The 13,090-nt window shown below is 29.9% G+C and overlaps 1 non-coding gene across 1 annotated transcript; it reads left to right on the top strand.

Moving 5' to 3' along the window:
- Positions 1-5,753: 5,753 nt before the first annotated feature.
- Positions 5,754-7,238, top strand: LOC117687695 (uncharacterized). The gene is made up of 3 exons (XR_010713040.1): positions 5,754-5,864; positions 6,493-6,609; positions 7,122-7,238. It is a non-coding gene; the product is annotated as an uncharacterized protein (transcript).
- The last annotated feature ends 5,852 nt before the right edge of the window (positions 7,239-13,090 follow it).

Here is a 13,090-nt window from a genome sequence, read left to right as displayed (position 1 = left end):
TTTCAATTGAGCGCTTTATATCTTTATGAAAAAAAAATATCATATAACATACAAAAATCATTATTGAATTATTGAAATCTTCACATAGTGGAAGTAGGTAAAAAAAAAGAAAGAAATAAATTAAAGATAGGTCGCGTCTGACCTCAATCCATGAAAACGTTAAAAGGGTCAGTTATGACAATGCTTAGCGCAGGTGCGTTTGCAGTCTTATGAAAGACATAATCTAACGCACAGTTGAAATTTAACATACTTGGTAGCTTTTTCCTAATTGAGACGTTTTATTCATTTTGAAAACAAACATGTCACTAAGATTTATTTATATGCATGAATTATAGAAACTAGGATGAAAAATGACATCTAATTTTGTGAATATGTTCGAATGATGCTAAACTGTTGTCCCATAGTATATTTTTATTTATTTTACGAATGTTACTAAAATATGTTGATAAATTTCTCAACTGTAAAAGATGCAATATTGAATTTTAAAACATCTTATTTATCGATTTTTTATATTATAAGAAAGGACCCATTTCAAAGATAACTTATAGCTTAAATGTAACATTATTGGAAAAGTTATGGATGTAAAATATTAAAATTCGTCGTATCATATATTGTATCATAAATATATAGTATCATTAAAAAGATTGAAATTAGAAAGTTCTTTTCTCAGCTAATTATATCATTTTTACTTATTTACATTTTTCAATTGCAACATATCTTTATTAAAAATCCACAAAATACAGTATTATCGCCAATAGGGTTATCGAATCTCATTGAAATGTAAATGTGAAACCAAACTGTTATCGTTCATAAAACTATAAGATATGGATACAAATACATATTACAATACAAATACAATAATTATTATTCAATGCTAAATAACATTTCAAGACCCGCGTTTATATCATTTTAAATGAATCAGCTTTGTAACTCTAATTTAAATATTTGATACAAATTCAATACTGAACAGACAAAATCAAACCCAAATAGAAATCCAGTGATATAACATAGCTATATCTATATATAACATAGCTATATCTATATATAACATAGCTATATCTATATATAACATAGCTATATCTATATATAACATACCTATATCTATATATAACATAGCTATATCTATATATAACATAGCTGGTTTGAATCTAAAAGAACGTACAGTTACTTATGGATAATGTTTGACAAAAATTTAAATCTTTTTATATTCACATGAAATAAGACGGATACATATTTTTTTCCTTAAAAAAAAGGTTTTAAAGATTTAATACTAATCAATCACAAATGAAATATATCATTACAAAATTTTTCATCACAAAGAAGATTGAAAAAGAAATTTGTTTTTTTTTATTTGAATGGGGGGGGGGGGGGAATAAACAAATGCAGATGAAAAATTTAGAATCTTTTTTGTATAGAACGCTTACAACAAAACTATCAAATCTAAGAATGTGTATTACTTCTTACAGATACTTTAACAACTGAATTTCTGAACCATCATCTTATTTGTCCTCATTGAATCGATGAATTCAAATTCTCTAATGAACCAAATTTTAGCTCCGGTTTTCCCATTGTATTAGTAATTAAAGACATTAGTTTGGCTAGAAGATCTTCATCTAAAAATTTAAACATACCTCTGGAAAAAAAAAATTAATTAACACATAAATTAGTAAGACTTCCAAAAGGTCACCTTACATAGCGTGACATTTGTACCGTCAGTTTATGTATAATAATGCCGCTAATGTTTTTTTTATACATTCATTTAGATAACGTTCATAATATAACAAATATTTTGACAGGTAACACAGTGAGTTTTTCTCGTCTTACAGCAGAGTACATTTTATTCCATTTCAGTCAGACATGAGCGAATCAGAATGCACATTTATAGGATAATATGATGAAAATTGGATACATTTGTTTAAAAAAACAATGAAAACGAAATGATATCAATAACAGCTTACTAATACATGAAATGATGTAGTTATAAATATCCTTTATCTTTGATTTTTTTTGCACTTATTCCGAATTCCTTGGTTAATATCTTAATTAATGATAGCATAATCAATGAAACGGAAAATTGTAACGCTAACACCACTTTCCGGTGGTATCGATATTGGAAAACTAAAACACGATTTTAGAGAGTTCAATTAGAATTAAATTGCAACGTTTAGGATTTGGCTTGTGTATATACTAATTTGACAATTTCTGTGGAAAGCTGTAGTTCATTCCAGCAAACTAATGTTATTGCAGTTGAAATAATTTCATTAGAAACAAAACATCATTGATGGCTAATAGCAATGCCCTTTTCGTGTCATATTTGTACTTTTGATATAAAGTCACTGGTATATATACGATTCCGATATTTGGTTTATATCATTTTGTATACAGAATAAGTTTCAATAATGTTTCTTCTTTATCGATATTTGTGTAAAATAATTAACAATAAGATAACAGATTTGTATTATCATTAGAAGTCATAAAAGTGTATAACTGGGATAAAAATTGCAGCATATTAAATAAGAAAAATAATCAAAAAGAAAAAAATACTTTATAACTTTCTTGATAAACAGTATAATGCGCAATCTTTAAAAATAAAATCTAAAAATAATTTGGCATGTAGCATCAATATTATAGGGTTTTTTTTAAATCGTTGTTGTCATAAAATGCTGTAAATATTAAAAACATAGTACATGTACCTATCAGCCTGGCTTCTTGTCATTCAATATTTACCAATAGCTTGCTGTGTAATTCAACCAGAGCAGATCATCTTATCAACAGCAAACCTCACATTTGTACAATTGAATGCAAAGTCTGCACAATGATTGCATAGTCTGTGTAAATGATAACATAGTTTGCACAAATGATTGCATATTTTTTACAAATGATTGCACAATTTATTTCGATTTTGTTCGTGTTTTTTTTTCTTTTTCTCTGCTCTAATACCTAATGGTGATATATTTATTATTCATCGTCATTTCTTCTGAAACCTTTTATTAGGAATAAGACGTCATTGCTAAAATATTGTATGGTACGCATTCCACTTGCTATCAAAAGAGATTTTTGAAAATATCACAGAATTCTAATATAGAAAACAGGTCACCGAGTTACTTGAGAGTGAGTAATTTAAAACAAAAAGAATTAAAAAGTCTTCATGTAAAAGTGAGGTCATACATGTTGATTAATTTGCCGTCTGAGTGAACGTCATTCTTAAATCATATCAAGAAATGAATATTATATTACAGTTTAAATGGTAATTCTCAAGAGTTAATTTCTTACTTTTAAGAAACTTGAGATGTATATGTTTCCTTATTGATACTTAAAAATATTAAAATTGTAGAGTCATGATTACATTAACATTTGAAGATCTATAACACTTGCCTGACCGTAAAACTTCATGAATAATTAGTCCTTTATAAAACTCCACCGAGACCAGGCCCTTTGTCACTGTTCAATCAGCAACAATGGAAGGAAAGCTGCTCATTCTTCTCCTGGTGGTCGGCGTAAGTCTGTCTTTACTTTACAAACTTTTTAGAGTTGCTAGATTATTCATAAAAGGTTTGCTATTTAAGACAGAAAAAAACCACACAAAACATAATATGGTTTTTTGTTCTCTCTAAACTTTTAAAACTTTTAAATTTGGCTAAATAATATTTAAAGTGGTTTTCTAAAAATCAAAGAAGTAGTTTTTGTTCCTTTGGTTTTTGTTTGTGTTTTTTTTTATTTTGCTTTTTGGTATAAAACTTTTCATGTCTTTTTACCCAAAGTATATGAAAAGACTGTTAGGTGGTCAAAAATGTCATAAAGATGAAGAACTCGAATAAAGATCCAGCTAATTGTTAAAATTTTATTTGCTTAATCATTGGAATTCTACTTAGTTAATTTTTTTTGAAAATTTTTTTTTTTTTAAATCTAGAGCAGATGTAATTGATTACTTATCGACAACCAACCTACTTTGATGTTTTACTAAAATTTATCTTTTTTTTAATAATCCGTTAATCATCACGGCTTTCTAAATCAATGTTCAGGAAAGTAAATACCTCAAAATATCACAGTTATTCTTTATACTAATATTAGCTTTGAAATAAAAAATACCTTTATTTTAAATGAAAAAAATACTCCGACTTATATGACATATTTATTTTTTATCATTATTCTCTTTCAGGCTAGTGCTAAAGTACACGATGGTAGGTTTATTGAATTTTTAGATACGTTGAATTCAACCGGCTATTAAATACACATGATATCGTGAAGTGCTTTAAAAACCTTAAAATATTTATTTGCATGGAATAATATATGAGTAAAACAGTTATATAAATATCTTTTGAATGTACATATAAGGTACATAAGGGGGGGCATGTATAAATGTATATTTCGGAAATCCCGGTTCACCTTTACGACACGTGTCTAATAAATCACAGGAATTTTAAACTAAACAAGATTATTCTATCAATCCTAGTTTGCGATTACCGAGGTAGGAAGTACGACGTAGATCAGGAGTTCTCTGCTGGTGACGACTGCAACAAATGTACTTGTAAATACGACGGCAAGGTCACGTGTACACAGAAGAAGTGCCTCCAATGTAAGCTGAAAATTTAATTCTTCTTTTCTTTATATTTGAAATATTTTTTTTGTACAAAAAGTTATGTTTGATAGACGTGAGATATCTGTCAAAAAAAACACCAATTGATTTATCAAGTGGGCCTCTAATGTAAGTGCAAACTATTGTGCACATTTAACTGAACGATAATAAAAGACCAACAATATTTTTGAATTAAAACTATTGACCTTTTATTCCTTTAAAAGAAAATAATAAAAGCTACATTAAAAAATAAAAGACTAGGGTATAAAAATACAATGTATATGTTTTGAATTCAGATTTGGATTTAATAGAAACACCTATGCAATCTAAAAATGAGGGTTTTTTTTGTTTAAATATAATTCATGATCTGTATCATTTGTGTTGAATAGTCTGTGACTACAAGGGTCAGCAAATCCCCATAGGAATGACCAAACCCGCTGGAGACGATTGTAACACTTGTACATGCAGACCCAACGGACGACTTGAATGTACCGAGAAAATCTGCTGTAAGTACTGCTTTCATATCAAAGTGTCTTACTTCTCATGTATGAGCAATCATACGAGCATGAAAGACATTACGATAAAATATCGCATTTTTTTAAAATCATATTTGCGCGTTATTTCAATTTTTGTTCGAAACTTTCATTAGCAAGTTTAACAAAAACCGAGTTTGAAGACTGAATTTTTTACTCACTTAGACAGAAAACATATTTCATGTAGTTTTTGGTCATGATGTTTCTTTCATTTTTTTTTCTAAAATAAAGTCTGCAGATATAAAACAATGAAGGTTAGAATCGGAGACAGCGTCCCGGCCGGAGACGAATGTAACAAGTGCACATGTAAACCCGACGGACAGTTATCTTGCTCCGATAGGACCTGCTGTAAGTGGAAACCATTTTATATTTGATAGAGTAAATGTTTATCTAAGCAAGTTAATTTTCGGACATTCTTCATAATGACTTGTTTAATCATGTTTCATTAAGGATTTTGGTTTCAATTCAATTAACTTTATCTAAATATATGTATTTAAATACATTTAGCGAGATCTCATTTTTTGTTTATAAAGATGTCTAACATTAAAATAAAAGTAATCAAACATATTCGAAATTTTTCTTACAATTTTTAAACTATCATTTTGTAATATTCCATTATTTCCACGTATCCGTAACAGTCTGTAACTACAAGGGCCAGCAGTTGAAGGTTGGACAGACAGTCCCCGCCGGAGATAACTGTAACAGGTGTACATGTAAACCTGATGGAAGTGTCAGCTGTAGCCAGAGAACTTGCTGTAAGTAGCCCTAATCTCGCCTGTGGAACGAAGACTATTTTGTCTCTGTAGCTTTGATACTTATTTAACAAATCAGTTATAAATCTAAGGATGTTCAATCAAAGCTTGATACTCCAGAATCCTTAAAGCTTGTGAGGGCTCTGATTTTGTTGATTTCGTACTTCACATCGTCAACAAATTGTGAACGATGTTTTATATTTTTTTTTTTTCAATTCTTTAGCTGTACTTTTTTCTTCTTTATTTTTACTTAACAAAAAGCCTTTAAAGATTTTTTTGATTATTGCAATAAACGAAAATGAACCCAAAAGTATGAAATAAGTCAACATTTTTTAATAAAACTTAAAAGTAAGTAATACCCAGGCATATTGTAAAGATTTGTATATGCTTTTAAAATGGAAAATGATATACCCGTTCATCAAAAACCTCATTATTTTATATGAAACGATAACGCGTTTTATTTTTTTCTACAAGTTAAAAGAAAATTCGCATTTATATGACGTTACTTTGAAATAATAAAAGAAAACCTTTATGTATTGTTTTTATAACATATAGGTATTCATTTCAAATTTTCTCACTGATTGTAAGTCTGCTTTTTTGAATTATGTTTTATCTTTTCTTTGTTTGACAGTCTGTATGTACAAGGGAGATAAGAAACAGATCGGAAGCACATTCCCCGCCGGCGATAACTGTAACAGATGTACCTGCAGAAAGGACGGCAGTGTCAGCTGTAGTGATAGAACTTGCTGTAAGTAGAGTGTCAGCTGTAGTGATAGAACTTGCTGTACGTAGAACGCCTGAACAGGTGTGAATACCTGAACAGGTGTAACAATGTAACGCAAATGCTGTCACTGGTATGAGATCCTTAAAAGATCTCCATTATTAGACTTTATAATTAATGCCCCAAAACATTTAATAGGTATGTTGATAGCAATGAATGAATGCTGCAATATATCTATTTTATTTAACTGAGGATATTAGAATGAAAACAAAATATTTTAATGCCAGTTAGGCTTTGTCTAAATCACCTGCATTTTTAATTTCTATCTCTTCCGTATTCTGTCACGGTCTAGGAGAACCTTAAAATGAACATTGTTTAATATCTAGTTCACTGTAAGGATTTGTAAGTAAAAAATTAAAAGAACACCAAAACAATATTATTTCATTTTAATTTATTTTTCTCATCAACTATCCTCTAGCTGGACAGTTTTAATAAAACTGTACGGCAGGTGCCTCATAACGACCACGTTTTAATTTTAGTCTGCAACTACAAGGGCAAGCAGATCAAAATCGGGCAGAGCTTTCCTAAGGGGGATGATTGTAACACATGTTCCTGTGCTGAAAACGGAAGAATCACCTGCTCAAACAAAAATTGCTGTAAGTAAACGTATAAAATAAAACCCATATAGAGGAGTGCATCTAAAGCTTGAAAATAAATGACATGATGTTGCTACTGTAATCGTATTCAAAACTGTAAACGTACATAAATTACCAAAATAGAAAAGTGCATCTAAAGCTTGAAAATGAGAGTCTTGATATTGCTACTGTAATGCATGACTTTGCAACTTTAACCATTGGTTATTACAGTTTGTACCTACATGGACAGGAGGATTCGTGTTGGGGACAACTTCCCTAAAGGCGACGACTGCAATACCTGTTCCTGTAACACCAATCTCCAAGTGACTTGCTCTGATAAGATCTGCTGTAGGTTGCGACGCAAAATCAGTTCTTTTACTAAACACTTACCAAAATTTCCAAACCTAAGATGCTAGTAATTTGAATAACAGAGCAAAAAGAAAAAATGAACATTCCAGGTTTTCTATTTGATATAAATTGTTTCTTTGGCAACTATTTTCATTTTGTCTGTTTAAAGGCGATCATTTTGCATTATAATTACGCACAATTGACAAATAATGACTTTATTCATCTTTTTTTTGAATTTTCATTTTTTAGAATAACATATTGTTTTTGTGACAATAAAAATCTGCTTCATCAATAACTTATTCTATCTTTTCTTGGCAGCAAAAATAAGTTCGAAAAAAACGTGTTGTTTACTTAAATGTTATGAAATATTTTTTCAGGAAATTGTTGAAAATGTAAAATCAAAAAACCTTCATAAAAATTTGACAGCATGTTTACATAGAAAAAAAAATCAACGTATTTGATTAAATATAGATTGAGGACATTTTATACGATTTCGTACTAAACATTGTATCTACGAAATGAAGGAATCTAAATATATCGTGTTTTGTCTTTAAACATCTTTTACTCATGTAGCACGTATGAACCCTTTTAATACAAAAGGAGCTCGGTTATAATTTTACTTAATCTGACATGAATTTGAGTACACGTTTGTGCGTGATTTGCAGGTATTCTAAGAAAGTCGGGGTAGCTTTTTTGATTACCGTCAATACGTCCATTGCATAATGAAAATATGACTGAAACTTCATTTTAGCTTGCGATTTCAAGGGACGAAAGTACTCTATCGGACAGACCTTCCCAAAAGGTGACCGATGTAACACTTGCTCTTGCGTTAAAGGAGGGAGAGTTAGATGCTCCGAGAAAACATGCTGTGAGTATTTTCTAAGAAAATAATAATAACACAGTACATGCAACACTCATATAGTTTCATACAGTAGAGCTCATTTGAATATATCTCACAATATGTTTTATCATCTTTATAATTACAAAGCGAAATTGGCTAAATATAAACAATGCAACATAATACAATTTCTGCAAATCAAAGTTGAACAAAATTCAAGTAGAAAATATTTGCTTTCAGTCTGTGATTACAATGGTAAACAATACAAAGTTGGAGAAAACTTCCCTAAGGGAGATGGCTGCAACAACTGTTCCTGCGCTCCTAATGGTAGAGTCAACTGTGGGGAAAAATACTGCAGAAAGGGCTCTCGTAAGTTGTCATGATTCTGTTACTCTATACAACTTTACCTTTCTTTACTATTCATTTGTTTAATTCTAAAAGATATGTGTTTTGAGTGCCTTTCGACTTAAGTCTTCTAATTACGTTTAATTGGTTGATTGCAATTAACTAGATACAACAATTTGTCATCGTGCCATTTTATTATTCTAAGGCAATACCACATAATACTTTTGTTTCTTTTCTAGACAAACATTAAAGATGACGTGACTCCGTTTTATCACAGCGTTGCTGTAAAAGCAACGCATGCGTTAACAATTGGATCAATGATTGTAGAATATTATTTCCAAAGTCTGTAGATATTTGCTTATTAAATCTTTGAATAAAGTATTTCATGACATAAGGTATTGTTTTGATTTGTTTTTTTTACATACACCTATTAAAAAGTGGTACAATAATGGTACTGATCTGCTATATGAACTAACTAGAAGGTATAAACAAATTTGTGTATGTAAGAAGAATTTTAAAGTTTTGAAATTAAAATCTAGGAAACCACAAATCGAATCTTCCCGCCTTTGGCAGAACTGAAATAAAGCATAAAGGTGATCTCAACACACCGATAATTTTATTTCACGTGTTCCATTAGGTGTTCGATGTATTTGTTAGTGCATGATTTATATGAGACTAAACGTTGAGATGACAGATGGGTATGATAAAGACCAAAGACCAATCATTTGTCTTTTTTCCCCCCACAATTTCTCTGATTTCAATAAAGAATAACTATAAAGAGACCCAGTATCTTAAAATAAAGACAAAGGTTACCAGAAAAATGTAACGTTTTAAGTGAAACCTTAAAAATGAACATTTTCTAAATATTTCACTTGACATATTATTTTACACTTATTGGCTGAATCAACAAAAATTATACTTAAAGTTTTTTATTTGTAACGGATGAGTTGATATTTTACAATTGGTCATTATAAATCTACCTATAGTTTTGCATGCAGGGTTTTTCCTTATAATAGTATGTTAAAAGGTTATGCACGATAATTGTTGTATTTCTTCGAACTTTCAGCTGAATAAACTGTCGAGACTTAATTGTTTATGTTGTCAATAACTTTCATACACTGTACATAAAAAATGTACCTTTAAAACTGATCTTAAATCACTCATACAATGATGCGCATTGTTTTAGAAAAAAAACCTCTCCAGGTTTCAAATCAATGATTATACATAATTTATATTGAGACAAAGGAAACTCCAAGAAAAGGTTCATAAAAAGCCATGTTATAAACTTAAAACTCATTATAGCAAAATATTACATAAAGGGCCAATTAATTTTTGCAAAATTCAATTTGGGGGTTAAAACCCAAAGTAAAATATTTTTTTTTAATTCCAATGAATTGCTCAGGTGACAGTAAAAGTCAAAAGTTCTTTAGTTTGAAAAATACATGTAGTGTGGTGCTGTTCAGAACATAAAATAGAATAACATATACCGTTTAGAGAGAGAGAGAGAGATATGGGCTGACTCTCTTAGCTACTTCAAACTGGATAACGACCTGAGTTTTTTCGTATGCTGATTAATATTTCATTGATGTAAAAAAAAAAATTTCAACTGTTAAGTAAATTCATTTGATTATTTTTCGGTAAATCTAGTTTTGGTCAAAATGTTTTTTCCCGATCTTTAATGATTCATTTTGGCATTTTGTAGGCAACCGAACTTTAAGTGTCAATATGAGTTAGTGTAGAGCTTACTTCTGTGATATGATAACAACGATTTTTTATGTTTGGAATGTTGAAGTACAAATTCCAGTTTTAGACCTGAGAAAGATGTATTTGATGATAGAATTTTTTATTTATGCTTAAAATGAATAAGGAGATTGACAAATCAGCTGTAAACATTTTTACTGGTAAACTGAACCTATGTTAACAAAATTAGGGCACGAGCCTTGTTTACATGACAAAGAATTGTTAGCCCTGTACATGTACTCTGCTTATACATCTATGACTGACTCTCAAATGTCATTTGATCAATAAAAATAAATCCCTAAAACATCGTGAATGATGAATACAGAAAAATAGAATTTGACCAAAATCGTGTCCGTGCCTTGTCATGATCAGATTTAGATACACGTGTGTGTGTTGTTTGTTTTTTGTTTAATCGGAATCACGTACTTTGATCGAGAAACAAGGAGAACACTAAGTGCTAGAAATTGATACAGTAGGATTAAGGTAGATAATATCAAGTGAATTCCGAATGACCTTATGATAAATTTGACTTTAGGCCGTATTTAACCACCCAAAGCAATGAAAGACTGGTTTCATATTACCCTTTTGTTTTATATTTATGTTACTTTAAACACATTTGTAACATTTTTCTCATTGTTTATGATTAGTCCAAATCCGTCCTGCGTCTTATCCGCGTCATTGATGAGATGTATTTGACTATATGTTACTGAACTGGTTCAGTGTGTTACATTTGTATCACAGAGAAACACAATGAAAATATAATTACTTAATTTTAAAAATGGATATATAAAAGTTTACACCTAAAACTATTAAGATATGTTTTGTGATTTGTCCTAAGAAGATATTTATCTTTCACCGGATAAATATAATGTAGATTCCGAATTAATCGTGAAGACATAATATCCGCGTAAAATCGCGAGAAGCACTCTTGCCATTATTTTTTGAGAGTTGAGAACTATAAAAAATAAGGATAAAAGTTCTGCGTTTGCGATTTTACATTCTTGCACTTTGATACTTAACAGCGGGATCCTGGAATTAAGAACTCGCGTAATATGAGGAATTTACAGTTACATGCACTGGATGCTATATAAGATTTTTCCATGATACCAGAATACAATAACTTAGCATTCTCATTATCCGAATCTAAATGAATTGAAAAGAAGTTTGCCTTTTGGAAAATAAACAAAAGAGTGTTTGTATCAGGTAAAACATCACACTTTTTAATATATCAATGCATACATTATTTTGAATTATTAATGTTTGGTAATTCTTTCGATTTATCATGGTTTTACCTCTTTAATTAAAGTTCAGCTTAAATGCATTTACGACGACGCAATTTTACATTGTAGCCTTCTCTATGTGCATATATTTGCCATATTTATTCCTTGGTATTAAATTCTCGTATAGAACTAGTTAAAATATAGAATGCATTTAAATAACATTACAATTTTCAAGTGTGATTCATATCGTATTTGATGTAGATGATATTTAGTACCAAACACAAAAACATTCAGCATTTTTTGAAGGAACAAAAATACTGATCTACAAAATCAAAGTAATAAACAATATATTTACTGTTACTGCATTGGACTTATTGCAATAAAGAAAACATTTGACGCAACATTTTTCCCATTGAGGTACACCAATATGTTAAGAAACTTTGTTGCTCATTGTATTATTGCATAATATTCATTCCGAGTCGAAATAGTACTCTGGATGATAGTAAATGATCTTAATAAAGCTAAAACCCCAATAAAAGCTATTTTTGGTCCCCACGTGTGATTACTAGTTTATGAAATAATTGAAAGTTGTAGATTTTTTAATTATTTACATCAAACGTTCTATTCACCTGTTAGTGCAAAAAGAGTCTGGCATTATTGCTCTAAGTCAAAGCATTATTTTGTGATGTATTGTTATATTTAATGGTTACTCATCAATTACATGTAATAGGTACCTGTTACTTGACCTGCTAACCGTAAACCAACTTTAATTTGCGATTACGGGACTTGATGTGGTTAAGACGCCAAAAATAGCCCTCGCAAACCAGTTTTCTGTAAATAAATCCCGAAATAAAGTCGTTGCGAAAAAATGTTGGTTTTCAGTATTAAACACGAGGAACTAGTATGTATTGAATATGCCTCATTTCTGACCCTTCCTGCGTAAAAATATGTTTACATTCCTACTTATATTCTTAAACACTTTTCATCTTGAATTACTTAAATGCTAGATTTCGTGGGGTTTTTTCTCCATACATCCCATTTCATAGCTTGTTTGCTTCCGCCATTACTTTTACGAAACTACGCAATGTAAAAAACAACTATATTCTTTTTTTGTTGATCAATGCGAGTTTGATTGTGTTCTGCAATGCTAAATACAAGTACTTTCATTACTTCGTGATGATAAGTAAAGAGATTTCAAAAGATAAATATAATATTTAACAATAAAATATATTTTTTCATTTCTTGTCGACTAAGAGCAAAATCCTCCTATGGGTTTTATTTTTCAACGATGCAATTTACATGTTTGCATTGTTTCCTTGAAACATGTTTACTGCGAATCCATTTAAATTACTGCTAAGAAGTACATACCGAATTACATATGT

Source organism: Magallana gigas, chromosome 1 (assembly GCF_963853765.1).
Source record: "Magallana gigas chromosome 1, xbMagGiga1.1, whole genome shotgun sequence".
NCBI lineage: Eukaryota > Metazoa > Mollusca > Bivalvia > Ostreida > Ostreidae > Magallana > Magallana gigas.
Note: the sequence above shows the minus strand (reverse complement) of the source record. Positions and strands in the feature narration are given on the sequence as shown.